The sequence below is a fragment of the Rhamphochromis longiceps genome, linkage group LG5 (genome assembly GCF_057381845.1).
Source record: "Rhamphochromis longiceps isolate RC_006_pf linkage group LG5, R_longiceps_female_GT1.1, whole genome shotgun sequence".
In the NCBI taxonomy this organism is placed as follows: Eukaryota; Metazoa; Chordata; class Actinopteri; order Cichliformes; family Cichlidae; genus Rhamphochromis; species Rhamphochromis longiceps.
In genome coordinates, this window is record NC_140561.1 from 30,389,737 (window position 1) to 30,412,017 (window position 22,281).

General features: G+C 38.0%; 1 protein-coding gene across 3 annotated transcripts in view; it reads right to left on the bottom strand.

The window, feature by feature from the left end:
• Positions 1 to 21,925, bottom strand: part of chd6 (chromodomain helicase DNA binding protein 6) — a 97,278-nt gene extending 75,353 nt beyond the window's left edge. The window contains exon 1 of one of the 3 annotated variants that reach the window (XM_085407125.1): positions 20,828 to 21,925. The gene's annotated coding sequence lies outside the window, so the exon portion shown is untranslated. Of the gene's footprint in view, positions 1 to 19,988; positions 20,395 to 20,437 lie in introns of those variants that run through there. The other 2 variants (XM_085407126.1, XM_085407124.1) reach the window with 2 other exon arrangements.
• Between the last annotated feature and the right edge of the window lie 356 nt (positions 21,926 to 22,281).

Consider the following 22,281-nt stretch of genomic DNA (forward strand, 5'->3'; position numbering starts at 1 on the left):
TTTTGGGACTCAAAAAAGTCTCAAAAGGCTTCAACAGCACAAACTGTAAAGGGATCCAGTTTAATGATTCAAAGTAGTGAAATGAGGCCTAACAGACACAGGCCCCAGGTACCTGTGTCTGGACACCTATCAATCAAAGCAGTTATGCCCCTAATAGTAATAGTAATAATAATAGGAAGAGGAGGAGGAGGAGGAAGAAGAATTTTGACAGATGAAAATCCACATTTCATGTGGACAAATCTTAATTCTGTTTTGGTCAGCTGCTACAAAAGACATAGCTCTGATGCTTTCAAATTAGGGAACAACAGAAATCTGCACTGGATCCCCAGTTCCTCATTGTGAAAAAAAGTGAAGCATGGCCTTAATGCAACTTAATTTCATTTACAGATAACATCAGAATTCTCCTCAGTTCATTCACCTCTGAGCACAACAATGATAAATATAAACACACGTCAAAGGATTGCTCAGTGCATATTTATGAGTTTAAAACAGTGCAAAGCTATGCATGGCATTTTTTTGCGATATGCAAACACAGTAGTAAAACCTGGTTTAAATGGAAACTGCCAATCCTCTACATCAACATAACCATAAAACTAAACAGGAGCACAGTACACTTGGGTGTCCAACTCAAAAAAGGTGTACACAGCACCAGTGCAATAGAAATGACTCAAAGAAAAGAAAAAGATTACCTTGTGCCTCATGTTACAGTATACAGTTCCTTCCATTCAAGTCTTTCAGTGGAAGACAAGAGTATGCCGATTTCTCTACGATATCTCCCAAACACATTTTCTCCACATACCTGAATCAGTTTCTTTTGTTTTTTTAAAGAAAAGAAAGAATGATGACCAAGAAGGACAGAAAACAAACAACTGATGTAGTGATTTACAACAGCTGAGTTATGAGGAATATTGCTGATTTTAAATTAATAGCATTTTAATCCAGGTAAGATGTTTGTTCCTAGATTTCTTTTCTGGCGACGGACCAGATTAACAGGAGAGAGAAAAAAAGGTCAGTTAAAGACTGAAGGTGCCAATAGATGTTTGGACTAACTTAAAAGATAATCAGTGCAGTAAATGCCTTTTTCCCAGCTACTCAATTATGATTTCATTCTTTTAACATATTTAACCTATTGCCTTTTGCTGGAAAGAAAAAAGCAGATTTAGTACAGGTGATATCAATTGCCTGGAACCAGCTCCACTGTGCTTTTCAGAAAGAGCAGGTGCTCCTCATATTTTGAACACAGTGTACATGACATTCAGCAAAATCCACCTTTTGCTGCTTAACACTCTGATGATAAAATGGCATCTGTGGTGCACTACTCTGCAGCAGCAGAAACAGTCAGGTACTCCCACCACCTGCCTCACTGTACCATTAAGGATAACTGCAGTATCTGCAGAAGAAGTTCAGACTCCCCACTGTTTTAAAAGTGGGGAGCCTGAACTCCCCCACTTTCATAATCCTTAAAACAACAAACCATATTTTCTGCTAATTAGATGGTTTAATTGCAAGTGAAGATGACAGTCTGTGATTATTGAGGCACTTAATTTTTGCAGTGCACCTGTCATAAAGATCAGTACAGCATATAATGCAAAGTAAAAGAAATATTAGTTTTGGATGCCCCTTACAGATATGCTACATGTAGCTATTAATAAAGAATGCTATGGTGTTTTTAAATGCCCATCGCACATTGAAAGACTGGACATCCAAGGATCCAAATATCTGGATATGTTTGACAAAGAGGCCTGAAACCTCAAGGTTTCTCATTTATTATAAGCATTTTTGCTTGAAAAATGACAACCAATTACTTTTTTGACAGCTGTACAGCTGTCACATTACCAATAATGCTGATGGACTGAAATACAGAAGAAACACATCAATAAATGTGACTCAAGCATCCCAATAATCCTTAGAGTGCCCCAAAGCACTTGCCTGAGACACTAACACTGGAGTAAGCAGACAGTGAAACCTGAAATGTAGGGCTTGTGTGATGCGTTATGTCTGTCACGTGGGAAGACGGGTCACAAGGGGGCATGGACTGAGTGAACACAGAGGGAAAGTGAAGCAGTATGAAAACAGGAAAATACAGCATACCTCATGACTTCCTCTCTCATTGCTATAAATGACAATATTTGCATATATAAGCAGTTTAGGTAAAATAATAAAAATATAAACTAGCACTCAAATTCATTGTATATTAGCAGTTAACTTAAAAGACCAATGTCAAGAGTTTAATTTTCCTCCACTTTAGCAGCTCGATGATCCAGGTGAGATTACATTATCTCCTGCACACAGACCATAGTATAGATATGACTTAAGTGTGTCGACAGCACACGTCTCTGCCACATGGGACTCAGTTATTTTTGGTGCAAAAAATCCTTTCTGTAAATACAAGTACTGCATTATACTGATAAAACTGCAAGTGTGTTGGCCTAAATCTAGTTTAATCTCGACTTGATGCAAAGTCAGGGTTTTTCTTAAATTTAATACACAAAAGCTGAAGCCACTCAGTGTGTAAGCTGTTGTGTTTTTTAGATTTATCACTGACTAGTTTTCTTTTTTTCCTTTCATTTTTTCCTCAAATTTACTGACATATTTAGGCTGACACATAATAACTGTGGATCCTGCTGAAACATTTCAAATTGTTCCCTAACAAATGTTGGAATTCCTGATAGATTTCAACGTGCTCCTTCTGTGCCCAGTGCTGTGTAACGCTCCTAATTTTATAATTGCCTACACAGTCTCCACAACTCTTTAGGAGAAAAGAAAGAAAAAAGGTTAAAAAGAAAAACAATTTAAAAGGCAATAAAGGCCATTGAAATACTGATTTACACAGGACTTATTCTGAGATCTGTTTTTTGTGGGGTGTGGTGGGTAATTTGCTGTAGAATTTTTACTTTGTAAACTGCAGACATGGCAGAGTTGCAAAAGACAAATGACCACAAATGACCTCTGCAATTATTACAACTTACCAGAGGTCCCCAGGTCATCCTAGTTCCATGATATTAGTGCTAATGATTATGACTTAAAAAGGGGGGGGATGTAGAATGTATACCCATTTGTCTCACCAATGGACAAATACCTTCAACTATCACAATGGTAAATTAATATGCATCTAACACCTTTAAGTGCTGATATGAACCTTATGCAAATGTGTCTGCTGGGCAATGTAGTCCCAGATTTTATGAAGGGAAATTAGACTCCAGAAGGTTGCAGCATTGGGCCTGCTATAACCATATTTAAGTCAAATAGCATAAAGCAAACTATTTTTTTATTAACTAAAGTATTATTTTAAAAACCACATGTAGTTTAATGTCATTGCTTTTTCCAAAGCATTTGAAAATAAGGATTATGAACAAGTATGAACAAGAATTGTCAGTGTGCTTATATGTGGAGAAAATGCAAATACTGAATCATTGATGACGTTTCAACCATTTCAAGATAGCAAATCCTTTAGTGAGCTAAACAGCTCCAGTAACACTTAATTTGGATGAGAGTCAGTTTTATAACACTGTCACTCCATGGAGTAAAAATCACAACTTCAGTAAAAAGACAAAGATGATGTCATGATAGATGCACTGGCACGACATCCAATTTAACAAAAACGTTTTACCTTCTGACAGATTCAATACATTTAAAGTTAAGCTACGCAGCCATTGTACATATCCAGATCTTAGTGCATGTGACAGAACAGAAACAACTTCCTCAACATTACAAATAACTAACAAATGAATGTATGTGCATACTTAGATAATCATAGATGACAGAAAAGTGCATGAAAATGGGAAACAGCAATGTAAAGAAGGTGTAAATTTCTTGTTATAGTTGAAAGGCTGCCCAAAAAAAGAAATAAAAATGAAACAAGTCTAAATGGAAGTCAAAAAGACATCCTGTGGAGGCTTTTCCTTTTTTAAAACTTCTGTGTTACATTCCTTTATCCCTGCACACCTGTCACCCATGAATATTGATGCAAGAGCATGCCGTTTCCAAATATCAAACAACCCTCTACTGCTCACTTATTTTGCAGCCTTATGTGACAGAACTCATATGCAAACACAAACAAGCGCACATGCGTGCACCACAGGGTATGTGAACAACAAAGACTGCATTTGAAATGTAAAAAACACAGAAAACACTTGCATGCAAAAATGTCTCGACTCAGACAGAGCTGTATTGTTACAATATCGTCATAATATGCCACTCACTATATATGGTCTGTTGACTAAAAATATAAAATCAGGACAAGTTGAAACACCCTAGGAATTTAATAGTCCAGGCTTGTGTATCAACAGTTTTTTCCTTTTTACAGCTGGCAGTAACAACTTAGGAAGTATGTTATAGTTTGTGCATACTGGTAGGGCTTTGCTTTTAAACTTTCAAATGTTATGATCTGTATCAAGTGTGCATTATATAAGGACATAATTTATTTATACGTTAATTATCCACATAATAGACACAATGACATAATCGTTACAGCCTTTAAATGTGTCACACTGTATTTTTGATCAAAACATTGAAAGTCAAGTTGGAAGACCAGTAAGACAATAGACTCACATTTAATAGAAGACATAAGGGTTGCAGGGATCACAGACACGTTCAATTAACGAGCAGGAGCATTATGTATTTTCTTCTATTTGATCTCAAAAAGCTCCTAAAACAGTCAGTGATCACTGTTGACCTCCCTCGGCTTTTATTACTGCTAATCATTTATTTAAGCTCAGTTTTTAAAACCTTAGGATGTAACTACAGCCCATCCCATGCAGCAGTATATGAATGCTGTATCATCCATGTGCTCTCTGGCAAACTTCAGACGGGCCTGGACATGCACTGGCTTCAGCAGCGGAACACGTCTGGCACTGCGGGATTTGATTCCCTGCCGTTGTAGTGTGTTACTGATGGTGACCTTTGTTACTTTGGTCCCAGCTCTCTGCAGGTCATTCACCAGGTCCCCCCGTGTGGTTCTGGGATCTTTGCTCACCGTTCTCATGATCAGTTTGACCCCACGGGATGAGATCTTGCGTGGAGCCCCAGATCGAGGGAGATTATCAGTGGTCTTGTAGGTCTTCCATTTTCTGATGATTGCTCCCACAGTTGATTTTTTCACACCAAGCTGCTTGCCTATTGTAGATTCACTCTTCCCAGTCTGGTGCAGGTCTACAATACTTTTCCTGGTGTCCTTCGAAAGCTCTTTGGTCTTGGCCATGGCGGAGTCTGACTGTTTGAGGCTGTGGACAGGTGTCTTTTATACAGATGATGAGTTCAAACAGGTGCCATTCATACAGGTAACGAGTGGGGGACAGAAAAGCTTCTTACAGAAGACGTTACAGGTAGAGCAGGGCGATATGGCCAAAAATATTTATCACGATATATATTTGAAAATTTGCGATAACGATATAACTGACGATATAATTGATGCGAGACAAAATACAACTCCACAACATTACTAGCGCAAAAAGACAACCTTCCATTTATTTTCACTTAAACAAGAAGCTGGTTTTTATGTACATTAAAGCTTTATAAAAATGTAACAGTGCAAATGCAAATTCCTTGCTGAAAGTTTAACCCAAAGGCATTTCCAGTAGAAATGGGCTGACATATCCTGAGCATAACCATGTATAATATCCACTGAAGTTAAAAAGAGGTGCTTTGCAACATTAAACTGCAGTGTGCAGTACGTATTTTTCGGACCATAAGGTGCACGGGATTATAAGGCACATTAAGCGAAACAAAGCAGTCAGATAAATCAAACTTTATTAAACTCATTCTTCTTGCTTCCTCCACTTCTGTACCATTGATTCATTAATGTTGAATTCTCTGGCAGCTGCTCTATTCCCATGTTGTTGCAGTATATTAATGACTAACCTTGTATTGTGGAAGGATTATCTCAGTTGTTCTCCTGACTGAAGTTTGGTCCGTTTACAGCATCCTGCCATGTGATTGCATTTGTCTCTAATTATCAGGAACTTTAACGTTAACTTTTATAAGTGGAAAAGTGTTAGTGTTCGTCCTCCAGCTTCACTGTTTATGTTATGCTAACATAGCTGTGTCGCTAGCGATCAGGTAGCACATCATTATATACCAGCTAGCCCAACTTCAGTAACCCTACAAACGTCACTGCTGTTTAGTTTCCTGTCTTCATTTATGTTGGAAGTGATAGCAGAGCTGTACGTTTGAATTTTTTCAGAAATCTCTCAGTCAGAACATGCAATATCATGCTTAGGTAACTAGCGAAACTAGCGAGCTAACTTCCGCTAGCTTCCTGCTAACTTCTAACTCCGTTAAATGTAATAAATTTTATTTTCATGGATGCCTGGAAGTTAAACTTCATAGTTTCACCTGGTTAAGCAGCAATGCTGATCGTTTTATTAAAGATGAAAGAATTGAGACAGTTTTTAACTCTCAGTGATGCTGCAGTGTTCGTTTGACCTGAAGCATACGGAGTTTAGGACCCAGATTACTCCCAGATTTAAGAGCATCTTAGTCCCACAAATACGACAATAACAACGGCCGCTTGCATGTTCTGCAAAAAATGTGCTTTGTCGTGTATCTGACGGACAAACACCAAACCAGTTCCACATCACTGAAGTTGCACCATTTTTACAAACCAATTCTGGTTCATCTGTTTCACTCAACAATCGGCCATGTGCGTATGAAAACAAAGGCACTGCGCATGCGCGTTTTACTCATATTCTATCGCGATATTTCATTTTCCTATCGTTGCCTAACATTATACCGGTATTACCGTGAACGGTATAATATGGCCCAGCCCTAGTTACAGGTCTGTGAGAGCCAGAGATTTTCCTTGTTTGAGGTGACCAAATACTTATTTTCCACCCTAATTTACAAATAAATTCTTTACAAATCCTACCATGTGGATTCATGGATTTTTTTTCCACATTCTGTCTCTCACAGTTGAAGTGTACCTCTGGTGCAAATTACTGACCTCTGTCATCATTTTAAGTGGGGGAACTTGCACAATCGGTGGCTGACTAAATACTTTTTTGCCCCACTGTATATGGACCGATGCGCCGCTCGGCGTAGGAGGAACTAATACTAATACTAATAAAAAATATGGACCTGTAGCGGAGTTTAGGTCCAGACACGGCTATTGACGTCAGACTGAACAACCGGATGTGTGTGTGCCTGTGTTCTCTATGAAAATGCAAATATTAAAATACATAAATTATACATTAAAAATTATATATATGAAAAATTTTGTCCAAACTCTAATGTAATGACTTTATTTTAAGTCATTTTTAACCAAATATGACAAAAAAAAAGTTTACATTTCAGGCCACTGTAAAAACGTCTCCATTTGCTTTTAGAAATTGTAGCCAAATATTAACTGAGAAATTAATCAATAAAAGACAATAGTTTTTTTTCCTCCTCCCACTCAGTAACTACTAGGGCTGAACGATATATCGCATTTGCGATAATATCGCGACATGATCAAGTGCAATTTTCTAACCGCAAAGGCTGCGATTATACTCTGGACATGTCCAAATTCATGGGCTGCATCCTCCTGAGGCCGCATTTGTAGACCGATTACGTCACAGCGACGCGCCGAAGGCTGTCCAAATTACTACCATATCCCAGAATTCATAGCGCGGCCCAGCCAAACTCCAGTTTCCAACAATGGCGGCCGCTACTAAGTTTTAAAATTACTCATACTAATCTTTCTGGGTCACAAAATAAACTTTTAACATATTTTCAGGCGAGAAAGTAGTTGTGTAAACATCAAATATCTGCTCGGTTTATCAAGATATCCCATATTTGCAAAAGTGCTTCGACGTTTTCAGAGGCGTCTGCTACCCACCAGCTCGACAGCTAGCCGGGAGCTCGAGGGTTACTGATGCGGCCGAGAACGGCACAACTCCCGGCACATCATTTTCAGATCACCGCGGAGTTTCGCTGCTCGGGTTAAACGTAATATATAAGTCACTTAGACAACCTAAAAATGTTATTGTTGGGCTTTTTTCAGTGTTTTGTTTGTTCGTGAGTAAATCGGTTTGGCTGAGATTAAAGTTATTAGATTAGATAAAATAAAACTTTATTAATCCCCCGGGTGGGTTCCTCCTTGGTTTTCACACAGCTGACTAAACGTCAAACAGAAAACTTATTAAACAGAAGTATGAGACAGTCGAGAATTTACGCCAGTGTCTGGTTATATTTTAGATAGCAAGAAGCAGACGGCCGAGTTTATTAAACTCCACCGAGACAGCGGTGACGCTAATCAGAACTAGCCTTCTGATTCAGAAGGCTAGACCGTCCAATTTCACGCCTTTAAATTTTAAAGGCGTGTTTGTGTGTGTGTTTATACAATTGCTATTATGTTTGCACTTTATGTGTAATGTTACTGACTGCAGAGATCAGTAAGATGTGTGTATTTTTTATTTATTAGTTTTATTTATTTAATATTATTTTTTAATTGAATTGACTGTCTAGTAGTTCACAGATGTCGAAAAACTGAGTGTGGTAAAGCCACTGATTTTGTTTATGTATATTTCTGCAATCTGCACATTGTACTGACTTTCATTTTAATGTTTACACCAGGGTTCCTTGTCAGCACTTTATGCTCAGATGTTTGTAAGCTAAAAATAAACTATTGTGTATGTTCAAATATACTGTTGTGATTGAAGAAGTTAAATAAAAATGTCAGTCATCAATTCATGCATCACCTCATGTCATCATAACAGAGGTCTGTCTTCCAGGAAAGAACAGTTTAAAATTAATGTAATATAGTATTGGCCATACTATATGATGTATTGCTTGTCTTTGTTTAATAATACAGAAGACAAAGACCTTAAAAAATAATCGCATATCGCATCGCAATCGCAATATTGGGGCAAAAAAAATCGCAATTAGATTTTCCATAATCGTTCAGCCCTAGTAACTACCCTTTTTCCAGTAACTGTTTTACCTGTGAAATTATCTCTATAAGGAAACGGCTCTAGGATTTTCATTTTACAACCTTAAAAAGTGGGTGTTAGGGCAGACTTATTCTAAAGCAACAGACAGAAATCCTACCAGGCCATCTCAGTGGAGAGACCCATTCTTTCTTCAGTGACCTTATTCCCGTCACTCAGTCACTTGCCCTTGCACAAAAGAGCAGAAGAGCCATACTGTTGCTGAGTCTGAGAATCATCAGGAGACAACTCGCTAGAGGGATGAAGAGGAGCAGCCGGCTGTGCTAAATCAGAACCAAATTTCAGCCCCGTTTTCCCAAACGTGTGTGTGTGTGCTAGCTTGCACAAAGAGCGGAGCGCGCCTTAAAAATGGAACACAGCTCCTCCTCACTCCATCCCTGCTTCAGCTGTTCGACGCTTCCAAGAGGGAACAAACAAAGCAGCGGACAATGGTGTCAGAGGGAGCCCTGTTTAGATTCATCTTTCTCGGTTAATTACTTATCACCTCTAAATCTCAAACCCTGCTGCTGATGCTGATGACACAGTTTTCATCTTTCCTTGTGCCAAGTATCCAGCCTACCTAATCTGCTATAGTGTTGTGGCATTGACATGAGCCACACATCAGAGCGCACCATTGTGTGCTATATTTAAGGTCACAAGTGAATCCCGCCTACCTTCTCCACCCAGTGAACGACATGACCATACAGCCGCTCACTAACTTACAGCATTTTACACTGAAGACTTGAGTATTGTATTACAGGCATATAATCAATGTCTATTCCTCTATTTTTATTGGTTTTATTTATCCCTGTTTATACCCTGTGATGTGTACTCTGAAATTCCTGAATGATCTTTTTCTACATTGTCTTTTAATAAAAGTTTTCATATCAGCTCACATATGTCGACATAAAAACTGATGCTAACTGATGCTAGTTTAACAAACTTTTTTTTTTTTTTAAATCGTTAGGAGAAAAATCATAATATACTTGACAATCTAAATATATGCTCTTGTTAATCCAGTTATGATGAGACATAATGACCTAAATAAATCAAAATCCAACTTCCACTACCAATACATTGGAATTTCTCATATGGATGCTTTAACAGCTGAACAGATTTCACAAGGATTACCATCACCATAATTTTAATGCTACACCAAACTCTCATGTGAATGCATAGCTGCCTTCTCACCCAAATGCAAAATGCAAAGTGGGATAATCGAGAGAAGACAGTGTTGCATTTCCTCTGAGGTGCTGACTCACACTAACTGAGATGCATATCGTACAATCAGTTGATCAGTTTAAATCTAATTTCTTCTGTCTCCATCCACAGAAGTGATAAACTGAAACACTAGCACATAAACTGCCCCTTAAACAACAATAAATAAGCACACCAGGAGAAAGCTGAACATAATGAAGAAATTTAATTTATCCTGTCATTTCTTCATAACTATAATAACATAATATTTATAATCACAAGCTTTAAAACTCTTTAATAAGAGTTTAATAAGGAACATGTTATACACGTTACATGGACAGCTGATCAATTTTATGGTTGGTTTAATTTAAATGGTTCAACTGAGTAGTAAACCATCAATACAGGTTTACTGTAAACATCTCAGAGTGCAACAAAGATATCTGACGGCACCATATGCCTCAATGGTGTGGAACACTTCTTTAAGATTAGATACAACACACAGAACCATGTAATGTGTATTACAATCGAAAGGTTTTAAATTACTTGACATCCTTGCATTTTTCCTTTTAGGTGCCAACATAGTACATGCAAATGATCAACCAAAGGTTCTTCTGAAAAGCTGATTTCCTCCAAAGATTAAGAGTCATTTTTTTCACTGATGCTTTCCTCTCTTACTAAATTCCATGGTAGACCTTGCACCCGAAATTCATATTACACATTAACATTTTTCATGTGGAAAAGTTACAAATAAACACTAAGTAATAACACACTAAAAGCCTTTTTGCATGGATTACTGGTATACGATTCCACCATAACAACAATGTGCAAAATGCAGAATGCAGCAAAACCACTGGGCAAAACAGTGGATCACAGATAACGCAGTCTGTAGAGTAACATGGACATAGGACTGCCAGCTGGGGAAAAAAAGAGTTTCAAATGTCACAATAAAAGTTTCCAATGCCTTTGTTCCAGCACAACTGGATTACTTTCATGTGATCATCTTCAGCAAAGAAGTAAAAAGTTTACAAGTTGCTTGAAATTCAGCTGCACATTGTGAACTGTAGAAAAATAATGAAAACTATATGTGTGGCAGCCACGATGTTCCTGTCAAGAAAGAGGTCAGTGTATGTTTTGTTTTTTTGTTTGTTTTTTAAGTTTAATGACAAATGTGTTCATGACAATATCGCAAAATGTACTGTTTGAAAGATTATTTTCTCAGATTAAATAATTTTAATGGTGACTAAAGTTATTTTTAAGTATAGAGAATTGACAATGAATCTCCTAAACAGAGCATGTACATTAAAATACTCAATATTGGTTACATTTTTGTTAAACCAGCATTTAAAAGTATATGTTTATTAAACAAGATCATTTATAGTAAGAGAGATTGTAGGTTTCACATGAATCTTGCATTGTATAAGGTTTACATATCCGGACATTAAGGTGACCTTCCAAATTTTCTTTCTATGAACTACAATTTCAGTTGTAAGGAAGAAGTTGTTTGTTACACTTGATGTTTAAGTACAAAAGTAATTACATTATATGTATATTTTAAAGCAAAAACAGTAGAAAGATGGACTTCGTTACTTTGACACCACCCATTTTGACTAAAGAAAACAATGAGCGATGAGCATTTTTACCATGTCCATGTCAGCGGTTTATAAAACTAGATGTGAGAAGACGGCGGCGCTTCCAAATGTCAAACCACTTGTCAATAACAAGTTTTTAGCCAATGAACATACCCCAGATAATCCTCCTTTCTGAAACACAGATTTATAATACTGTTGAAATTTTTAAAATTCAACAGGACCCAAAGTGAGTGACTGAGACCATGACCTTGCTCACAGTGTTCAGGACAGAAAGCCAATTTCCAATAGACCTCTATCAATGTTTCATCACAAGCTTCTAAATCGTTATGTGGAGAAACTTGATGAGGGAGGGACGAAGATGTTAACTTATACCTAGAGCTGGGCGATATAAGATTTTTTCATATCACGATATGTTTTTTTCATTTCAGGCAATAACGATATATATCTCAATATAAGCCAAATAACTATATTTGTAAGATTTAAATGTGCCGTTGTTCACAAGTAAAATGTGAAATAATCAGCAGCTTGTTTTGATTTAAATATTTATTTCCCATAATAAGTTCAACAGGGTAGATGTACTAAAGAAACATGAGACTTTTTCAGATAAATAAAGGCAAATATTGCAAACTACACAAAAGGCAGCCGCTAAAGCGTTTAAGTTTCAAAATAGAACAAACGAAACAGACTAAATTGTCAATTCCACTTAGAAACAAAATATTAATTCTAAAAATAAATCTTAGTTTGTTTTACAGAAGAACAGACAAAATTGACTAACTTTTGTCAATATCAAATAAACTGAGAACTAAAAGGAAATTCTCAATCTCTCCTTGTTGTATAGCTTAGCTTTTCAAACAGTTTTAACAGTTACTTTAGTCTGACAAAAGCCGAATGACGAATTAGCGCTACCAGTCAGAGATTGAGCATGCACCGGTTTATTGTATTTCCAGACTTGCTTTCGGCACAATTTATAGTGCGCGCTACTCTTTTTGTCAGACTTGAAATAGCCGAAATACCTTCACACTACGGAACTTCTATGGCTCTTCCGTTCGACAATCTCTCCGGCATTGGAACCATCATCGGTTTTTTCTTCGGTAACCTTCGCTCACGCTCTCGGTTGATTTTTCTCTAGTCGGCACACTCATTTCCTCCGTTACCCGGGCGGCACGGCGGCTGGCTGCTTCCCAAAACAAATACACATGTGTGGCTTGGCACTTGTGCTGTACGTAACAAGTCACGTGACGTGACGCTGCAGCTGTGATTGGTTCGGCTCTGCACTACTTAATTTGGATTGGCTGTTCTTCCTCTTCTTTTTTTTTTTTTTTCTTTTTTTTTAAGAGGACAAGAGCGGTGAGGTCTATTGCAATAGTTTAATTTTTCTATCGAGAAAAAGTTATTTCGCAATACATATCGTTATATCGCCCAGCTCTACTTATACCCCCGACTGAGTTTACTGATGTTGTGGAATAGGGCTGTTCGATATAATGATATATATCGGATGACGATATAAAAATATCTATTGTTTCATTTTATGCTATTGTTTGTTTCGTGGTGTCGCAAAATAAACTGTTCATGGCAATATTTTTTCATCATTTTGATGGTCACTGTAGTGGCTATCTTAATTTCTTAAAGTTCTCTCTTTCTCTTATATTTAAGCCCTATTGTGGAATGTAATCCTGGCATTATTCCTGACTTCACACCACAAGATTTATATCATTATGTTATCAACAATAACACACATTATATTTGACAAGATATGAAGGCCTACAAAAGTTTGAATGCTTATCAGTATTTTGTGGAAAGATGGGTAACAAACCCAAGTCACTGGACTTTGCCTGGAACTGTAATCACTGGATCAAGTGGGCCACAGTCACTGCTCAGGTATTTTCCTGATTTTTATTACATTTTGATGTTGACACACTGATATGTTGGTAAATGGTTGAGAATATCTGTATTTTCATCACTAAGCGCTGCTCTAACCTCCAGTTCGCTGCTATTGATTGATTTTTCTGTTACAGAAAAAAATTTTTGAAGTAGATCTAAAGTGGGGAGACTCGAACTTAGCAAATAAACTCTTGTGATGTAAGAATGTAATCAAACTGTTGATCAGAGGGAAAGTAGTTTAAAAGTTTTAGGACCCTAGTTTCTAATGGTAGCTGGCGTGACGTTAGCTTGTAACGTTATGTCCCTACTGCAACACGCCTAGGGATGGGTATCGTTTAGGTTTTATCCGATACCGGTGCCAAATCGGTACTTTTGAAACTGTGCCGGTGCTCAAACCGGTGCTTAAAGAATGGAGAACACAAAATTGGTCCAAAAACCTCTCATGTTCAGCTGGTTTTTTGTAAAAAGATAACAATGTTAGCCTTTTCTGCAGCTATGGGGCATATATGGTATCACTCTTGGCTGGAAGCAGTGCTTAAACAATGGAAAAAAAACACAAACTTTATCCAAAAACCTCTCATGTTTAGCCGTTTCCCTCTTTTTCTTTGGTCATTTTAGCCTTTTTGGCCAGGGTGAAGGGAGTATCTGCCATCAAACAAGAAGACAGCCGCATGTAGCTATGATGATGTTTGCTAGTTCACCTTACATGCATTAATGTAATAACGTGGTTAGCCTCCTCAACGTAAATTACACACGAACAACATTAAGCTACTCACGCAGAGAAGAACGGCTGCTGCTGCCATCATCATCCGTCATTATTTCTGCTACACTGGCAGGGCTAGGGGCCAGGACTCTCCTCTTCGTGTTTTTGGGGGATGTTGCTAACTCCGGGTCTGATAACAGGCACCACACCCACAGTAGATGCGCTTGGTGTGAGGTCTCGCAGCAAGCTATCAAATACAGCGCATTTCTCGGCTTTTAACAAAAACGCTATGCGTCGCCAAGTGTTTCATCAGATTTGAGGTGTTACCTCCTTTGACAGTATCACAGTATCAGCTTAAAGCACTTGTTGCAGGCTGCTGAGTTTGCATATTTTGCTGTGAAGTACAGCCAGACTTTTGACCGCTTCGCCTTGGGCATTTTTAATCTGTAGCTCTGCTCTAAAAGAACGTACGTACCTGGCCGTCTACTATCCTCGGAAACGTAAAATGATTGGCTAGAAGTGTATCACAGCTCAGGAAAAAAAAGCACCGAAATAAAGCACCGAAATGTGCGCTGCTTTTCGGTCTGGTTACTACCGTTTATGTCAGAACCAGTGCCATCATGGCACCGGACACCGGTACCCATCCCTAAACACGCCTGAATAAAATTAGTAGGTCATAAGTAGAACTCTACAGAACTTGACTGCATGCTGAGGTGGCAACCCCTTACCCTACCTACATTTATTTAAATTTACTTGAGTAAGTAAATGTGTTGGGAAAAATATACTTCTAAAAGTACTTGTATTGCACCAATGGTCATTAACTTATGAGCTGCTTTAACATGAATCAAATGGCTGAATTTTATTCAGATGTGTTGCAGTAGGGACACATGTAAAAGTTTCAGGACACCGGCCATCGAGGAATGGAGTTTTAGACACGCGTCTTTGCTTCTGGGTTTAAAAAGCGATTTCCATCTTTCATACGATCTATGGTTTAACAGCACACAGGATGAATACCCAAGGCCAGGGTTGGCATTAACGTAACTCTTCATACAAAGAAAGGGAAGAAAGTTGCTTTCTACAGCTGGAGTTTGACTAACATCGACAGACATCTATGCAGTATGACAGAAGGGCATTTGAAATTGTATGTTTTTTTTCCTTTATAAGTCAAACCACCTTTATTATAATATTATAATTAGTTGTTTACTGTTCAGGCTGAGCTTGAACACAAAACCTCCTACCAAAATATAATTATTAAGAAACTGCATAAATTGTATTAAATTATATGTTAGACAAAGAGTTGTGTTGGTGAGATCAATATTAGTTCCAAGGTGGAGTTTGTGCCTAATGAAGTAACCAATGACTGTATCTGCACCAACTCTAAGTTTATTCCAGTACCAAAGCTCTTTATAATCACCATTTCACAGAACTTGATACTGTGTAAATAAAAGTTAAACAGGTTAAAGAGTACTGTTTTAATAAATAAATGTGTACTTTTAAAATAAATGAATTTAAAGTTTAAATAAATATAAATAAAAACATAATACAATGATTTATAAATTATTTAAACCCGATATTTAATAGATAACAACAAAGACATCATATCAAATGTTCTAAGAAGCATTTTTGAAAATGCATCCAAATTTGAGGTCAGCAACACTTCAGAAAAGTTAGAAGCGAATGTTTTTTGCTGCTGTGTTACATCACCTCTGTTAACCATATTCCCTTTGGAAAATGATATAGTTTTAAAAGTGAGTATTTCATTCTTGATTGATACAGGATTTCAGCAGATAAACAGTTTGTGCCATCACTTTCATATTTTTCATTTCATAAAAATCTAACTGTTTTTACTGTGAGCCAGATCTGAGGAGCGTACTATGAAGCAAGATTAATGGATAGCAATAACAAACTTAAAGTCTGAGTTTTGTGTGTCACAAAGGAGACTCTCGTTTAACTTTGCTATATCACCATGGTAAATGATGCTGAACAAATAACCGGCGCAGGTTATATCCAGCGTTTCGGTTTAATAATTGACTAGATGCACCACATTTTTACTAATTCTTTTATGTATAGCATGATTTAAGTGCAATTCAGCTTGTTTGCAGGGCAAATACATTTTATATGTGGAAGTTCTTAAGCTGCATGTCTGTGAAGATTCTCAGTCATCCAGGTCATTGTAGTCTGCGTAGTCTAAAGAAGTCCAGATGCTTTTCTTTCCAAGCTTTTTAAGCTGTAACTTACTAAAAATCACAAAAAAGCCAAGCTGTAAAGTTAGAGCAGCTCAAACTGTTTATCATATTGTCATTTGGAATGTGCATGTATTTGGTGATATGGAAAATGTATACATATTTTTATATTTGATTCTAACCTGCTGCCAAGCCACTTTTATATTGCTAGAATTGGAGCTACAAAACAAAGACCACACAGTAAGAATGCATATTGTATCAATAAAATTAATTTTACTTTAATCAGCTAATAGTCAGCATATTAATAATAATTATGAAACTTTAAATGAATCCTGTTTACAGTTTCAGATATCTAAAGTACAGCTTTTATGTTAGAAATAAACAAAGAGTGTACTGAATGTTATATTTCAAGGTTAATGATTTTCAGCAGCCTTAATGTAATTGTACTGTTAACTGTAACCGTTTCGCATTCTATTGTTATGTTCACTGTGTTCTTTATCGTTAACAGATTTAGACTTTTTAGATTCACCATTTTATCATCATCAACTGATCACATCTGATTGGAGCAGGCGACACTCATAGGGATCATTTGTTTGCGGAAGAGCGTGAAATGCCCCTTTTTAATGTGAACGTGCCGAGATCCTGAAGCAGAAAGCCTGGCTTAACAGAGAAGAGCAATAGTTTTTGTCAAGCCAGTTAATGCAAAAATGAAGAAAAAAAAAAAAACCCATACACCTCTGGGCTGCTGACAGTCTGCTGTGGCACGCCTGTTTTGTTTTTTTTCCTTCTTCCCTTTAACTACAGGTCCAAGCTAATGAAGGATTCCGTTTCCATGATTTCCAAAAAAGGATTAGCAATTTTAACTGGTTAGAGAGCAGGCCAGTTTCCACTTTACTTAAGTCCATCCCAACTGAACCCAAAGATGGTGACAGGGGTCCTGGATCTTGTTTATGTATACGTTTTCCTGCATGTTACAGTTGAAACTTGCATTTGTACATTGAGCAAAAATCCTGTGGTTCTCAGAGATGTTCCTAAGCACATGCACTAGTTTCCGTTTTTAATGCTGCGCTGCCCAAGGGCCAGTAGATCACAAGCATTCAATACTGGTTTTCTGTATTAGACCCTGTGTACAGAGATTTCTCAGAATTTTCTGACAATATGTAAAATAGATTGTTTTTAAATGCCCTCCCCAAATCTATAGTTTTCCCTGTTCGAACATTTTATTAAATGTCTTATTTGCATCAAATTTATTACAAATAAGAATTTACAGTTTCAGTATTTGATCATCTGCCTTTGGTTTATTTTCACACAAACACATATTAAATAATTTACAAATCATTGCAATCTCTCTTTTATTTACATGTTATAAAGACAAAAGTTTTAACTGATACCGTCACAGAGATATTATTTCAAGAAAATGTCAATTTCTGGAGCTTTATTTGGCAGGAAACCTCTTAGTCTTGTTACACTGAGCTGAGCTGTGTTTGTGTCATTTGTCAAACAGATTAAAAACAATATGTTGGAACGCAATCCAATGTAAAATCACTACTAAACAGTTGATTTATAGTTGAACTGACACCACTCTGAATGTGAACAAAAAAAAAATGAGCATTAAAATCTTCAGAATACAGAATGTGTGGCACAGTATTACATTAAACTGTGTAGGTGTGCCTAATAAAGTGGAGAGGGAATGACTCACAGATTATCAGTACGTATCTGGATTTATTATTAAATAATACAATGGTTCAGGTTTTTCTGATCAATGAAGTAGACGAACGCACTTTTATTTGGTTTAGATGGAGAAAAAGCTCTTGCAGAATATGTTCAAACACTGAGCATGCAGTTCTCTACAACAGGTGGCTCTTTTAGAGCTTTCCTTGTGAGAACTGTCTGCCTGTTACCTCAACTAACATTTTTTTAAGTTAATATTTTTTTTCTATGACAAAGCAATATCTGTTTAAAGACTGTCAATTTTTGGTCACAAATAAATAAATCTAAAAATAACCATTAGCAAGGTAATGGTGTGATCTAACAGGAAGGAAAGATGTTCAATACTACTATTCAACTTTCAGTTATTCTGACCTCGGTGCCAACTGATGTCAGCTGCTGTAAAAATTCCCATGGAGTCAACATCCGGCATCGGTATGAGAATAATAGCACAGAAGATTCTTAACTATTTATATAAATTTATGTAATTAAGTTGAGCTTTGTGTACTACAGTGTACACAAATGTGCACTGCTTGAACTGTCAGCTGTCTCAACAACTGAGAAAAGGGGAAAAGAGAAAAGAAAAGTTTTTTTCATTCCCTCTGCTTTCTCAATGATGGAGTTAAAGAAACGCAGCAGTTCTGCAAGTCAAAATTAAAAAGCCTGTCTACTTGTCCAGGATAGGTGTACAAGTAGGCAGACAGGCGCATTCAGGACATTGTTTTCAAATAGCCTACATGTCTTTTTCCTCCCACAGTCAAAAGACATGCATCCTTTATCTTTTGGCTGTAGCACACCAAAACAAGGCCAACATGCAAATACTGGGTCACCATGCCTCCTGGTGACCAAAGTGAGTCATACTGCAAACCACCAAAGAAAATCCTGAGAATTGACAATGCAACTTTTCAGCTCTCACAAACTGACTGAATTAAACTAAATGCATTCCTAGCAACAGATAGGAGCAGTTATTTATGTCAAATACAAAGGACTACTTCCAGCCTTACACCATACCAACTGGTAAGGGAAAACATCCTGTACATATGCTGGACTTGCATTTATAGAAGTCTTTTCTAGTCTTACTGACCACTCAAAGCACTCTACACCACAAGCCACATTCACAACCTTAGTCTTCCAGACTGGACAGTAGAGTCAGAACAGATTGGGTAAAAACAATTTAAGAGTTTCCACTTATCCTACACATAAACATTCTTTGCAACACTATTAATCTCCAAGTCATTGTAATAGGGATTATCGTTTAGTACCCTTTGTCTGTGCACCTGGCCAGGTGAAAATGTAGGGATTTAGGGACAACACTTTCACTTAATGACTCAGTGTGCTTGCATGACTCATTATGTCCCCGAATACACACCTGGCTGTTATAGCTACAAATGTTTCATAAGGGGCTATGAGGCTAACAAACTAGCTTTTATCAAAGCTCTTTGAGGTTTTGGCTATAATGAATGCTAGCAGACGCATAGGCTAGCGCACAGCTAGCATGAATGTTGCAAGGCACTGGATTGCCACAAGTTGGGAGGGCTAGCTAGGAGGGAAAAAAAATAAGTTCCCGGCGAGTAAAAAGCCGACTTGGGGCGAAAAGCACAAAACACACACCGGACACACCGACAGAGAAAAGGATACACTGTGTCCCATTTCATGTTAGCCCCCGTAGCTACCGCGCTAGCTTTCTCCGCTAGCTCTGTAATGTCACTGCATCGCTGTTGTAAATACATTATAACAGCCCTCTCCTTACACGTGTGGAGAGCCTCTAAAACTCCTTCTCGGGGACATCTCTCCACCGAAAAAACCTCCCCAGCGGGCTGCTCACCTGCTCCGGACACCGGACACACGCTCTCACCGGCGAGACATCCCCCCGGTTAGCCCGAAAAACACTGGCGCTTTTTATTTCCAAGGACACAAAATCGCCATGACAGTTTAGAAAAATGCATAAAAAATTAGCAGGCAGAGGAGGGAGGGGAGAGAGAGAGAGGGAGAGAGAGATGAGGAGGGGAGGGGAGGGGAGGGGAGGGGAGAGGAGAGGAGGGTAGGGTAGGGGAGGGTAAGGGAAGAGAGGAGGAGAGGAGGGAGGAGAGAAGGGAAGAGGGAGGGAGAATAGAGGAACTCCACGCAATATCTATTTAATCCACATAAAGCTACCAGCTCCGCGGAGTTCATTCAGTCTGGATGCTGGAGTTCTGCACTGCCAGTCTAGACACAGCCACGCGCACGCACGTTCACAAAGACAAGCCGCATCCTAAGTCAAAGGGCGCTTCTTACCTAAAATGGCCACTGCAGCAGCCAAAACACAAACAGCATTTTATTTGGTGGAAGTTTAGCAGCAGCGGCGGCGGTGTGGCTGCTGCAGCCAGCCTAACCTTACCACTTTGATCCAGTAGCAGCTCAGCGTTTCACATTTTTCCATTGGCTGCAGCCTAGCGCAGCTGGCTCCATGCATATTTCCATTGGCCCCGCAGCTGTCAAGCAAGCAAAAACGAGCCACTCTCTCCCGGGTTTGTCTGAGAGCTATCGCGGCAGCCCCAGGCAACACCATTGTGTATTGTGTGTATTTTCCACCCTTCCTGCTGATTCGCATAGATGTCAGCCTCATGCCCACTGCCTCTTGCTTTTTTTTAGGTGGTGGTGGTGGTGTTGTGTTGTTGTCCTTACCGCAGATTTGCCGGGAAATCCTTCTCGTACCGGGAGAAGCTTCCCACCGCACCGACCGGCTGCCTCCTGCTGCTGTCATTGAAGGAATGAAAAAAACAAGAGGGGAGCGTTCAGTTTTCAACCCCCCCGATGCAACAAAACGAAGGGGTTTACATTTCTCCTCTGCTGGCTGCATCCACCAATCATGTCGCTTTTTACTCCTCCATCATTACCGGGTTTGAAGGGCGGAAGAAAAGAAATAAGACATTCCACGTCTTTTGCAGATCGGGTTGCGTTTCCCGGATGTTGAGCTTCGTTGCTGGACTTAAATTGCTGTTTGTGAGATGCAGGATGTATCAGATGTTAACTTTTGCCTTTTTAGGGATCTGTTTCGCTAGAAGGCTGATCCGAGTGTGTCTTCTGAGAAGACTTGGAACCTCTCTTTGTTTCCAGCTTCACCTGGAGTGCGCTGACTTTTAGCATCACCAGCCCGTTACCTTCTTCCATTATTCTCCAGCTAAACACGCTTTTTATGATACACAGTAAACTTTTATTCAGAGCCTATTCAATCCCTTGTAGCTGTGTGTGTCAGGAACCTCTGACTTCAAAGAGACACATCACAAATTTATAGTCACATGTTGACATTTGGGACTTAAAGTTTGACTTTGTTCAAAAGACTATGACCCCATCTTAAAGTCTTTTTTTCTTTAACTTTCAACCATACTACGCAATCTTCATTATTGATTATCACTGACCCTTTACTTACTCATCCTAGGTGGCTTAAAAGCTTAAAAAAAAAAAAAAAAAAAAAGATTCCCTGTGCTGATTCTGTTATAGTTATAGTTACTGTGTGTAAATATGTTTGAGTCCATTATTGTTACAGGTGCACTATAGCATCTACATTTTCATTAGTATTTCAAGCAGAGGTGTTGGGGAATAAACTATTTGTACGTATTAACAGTTTACCTCAAACACATTTTTAAACAAACAATAAAACAATTATCTAGACAAATGTGTTTATGTTTTTTCCTTCCTTTTAATAATGAAACCGTATGTATCAAACCTAATTTTGAACATTTAAAATCCCATATTGTATCAAAGTTACATTTACAAATATCAACATATTTCTTGTCAAATTACTGCCATCTATAGTTGTGCTATAATCCTGAACATTCCTCTGAACTCTGTTGTTCAAACTTGACTTATTAAGATGAATTAAAAAATAAATTGCTTTACCATTTATTTTTAGGTGCACACATAATTGATTAATAGTTTATATTCAAGAGCACTCGTTATTTTATCTTTTCTTTTTATCTTTTTTTGATGAAATGGAGCTCGAGATGGGTGGGGTGGATGGTGGGTGTATAAAGTACACACATTCACAGTTGGGCAATAGAAGATTTGAGTATTGGTTAAATGTAAGTGCATAAATTCTGCGTTGAAACACTGGCTTTTTCCTTCATTATACCACACCA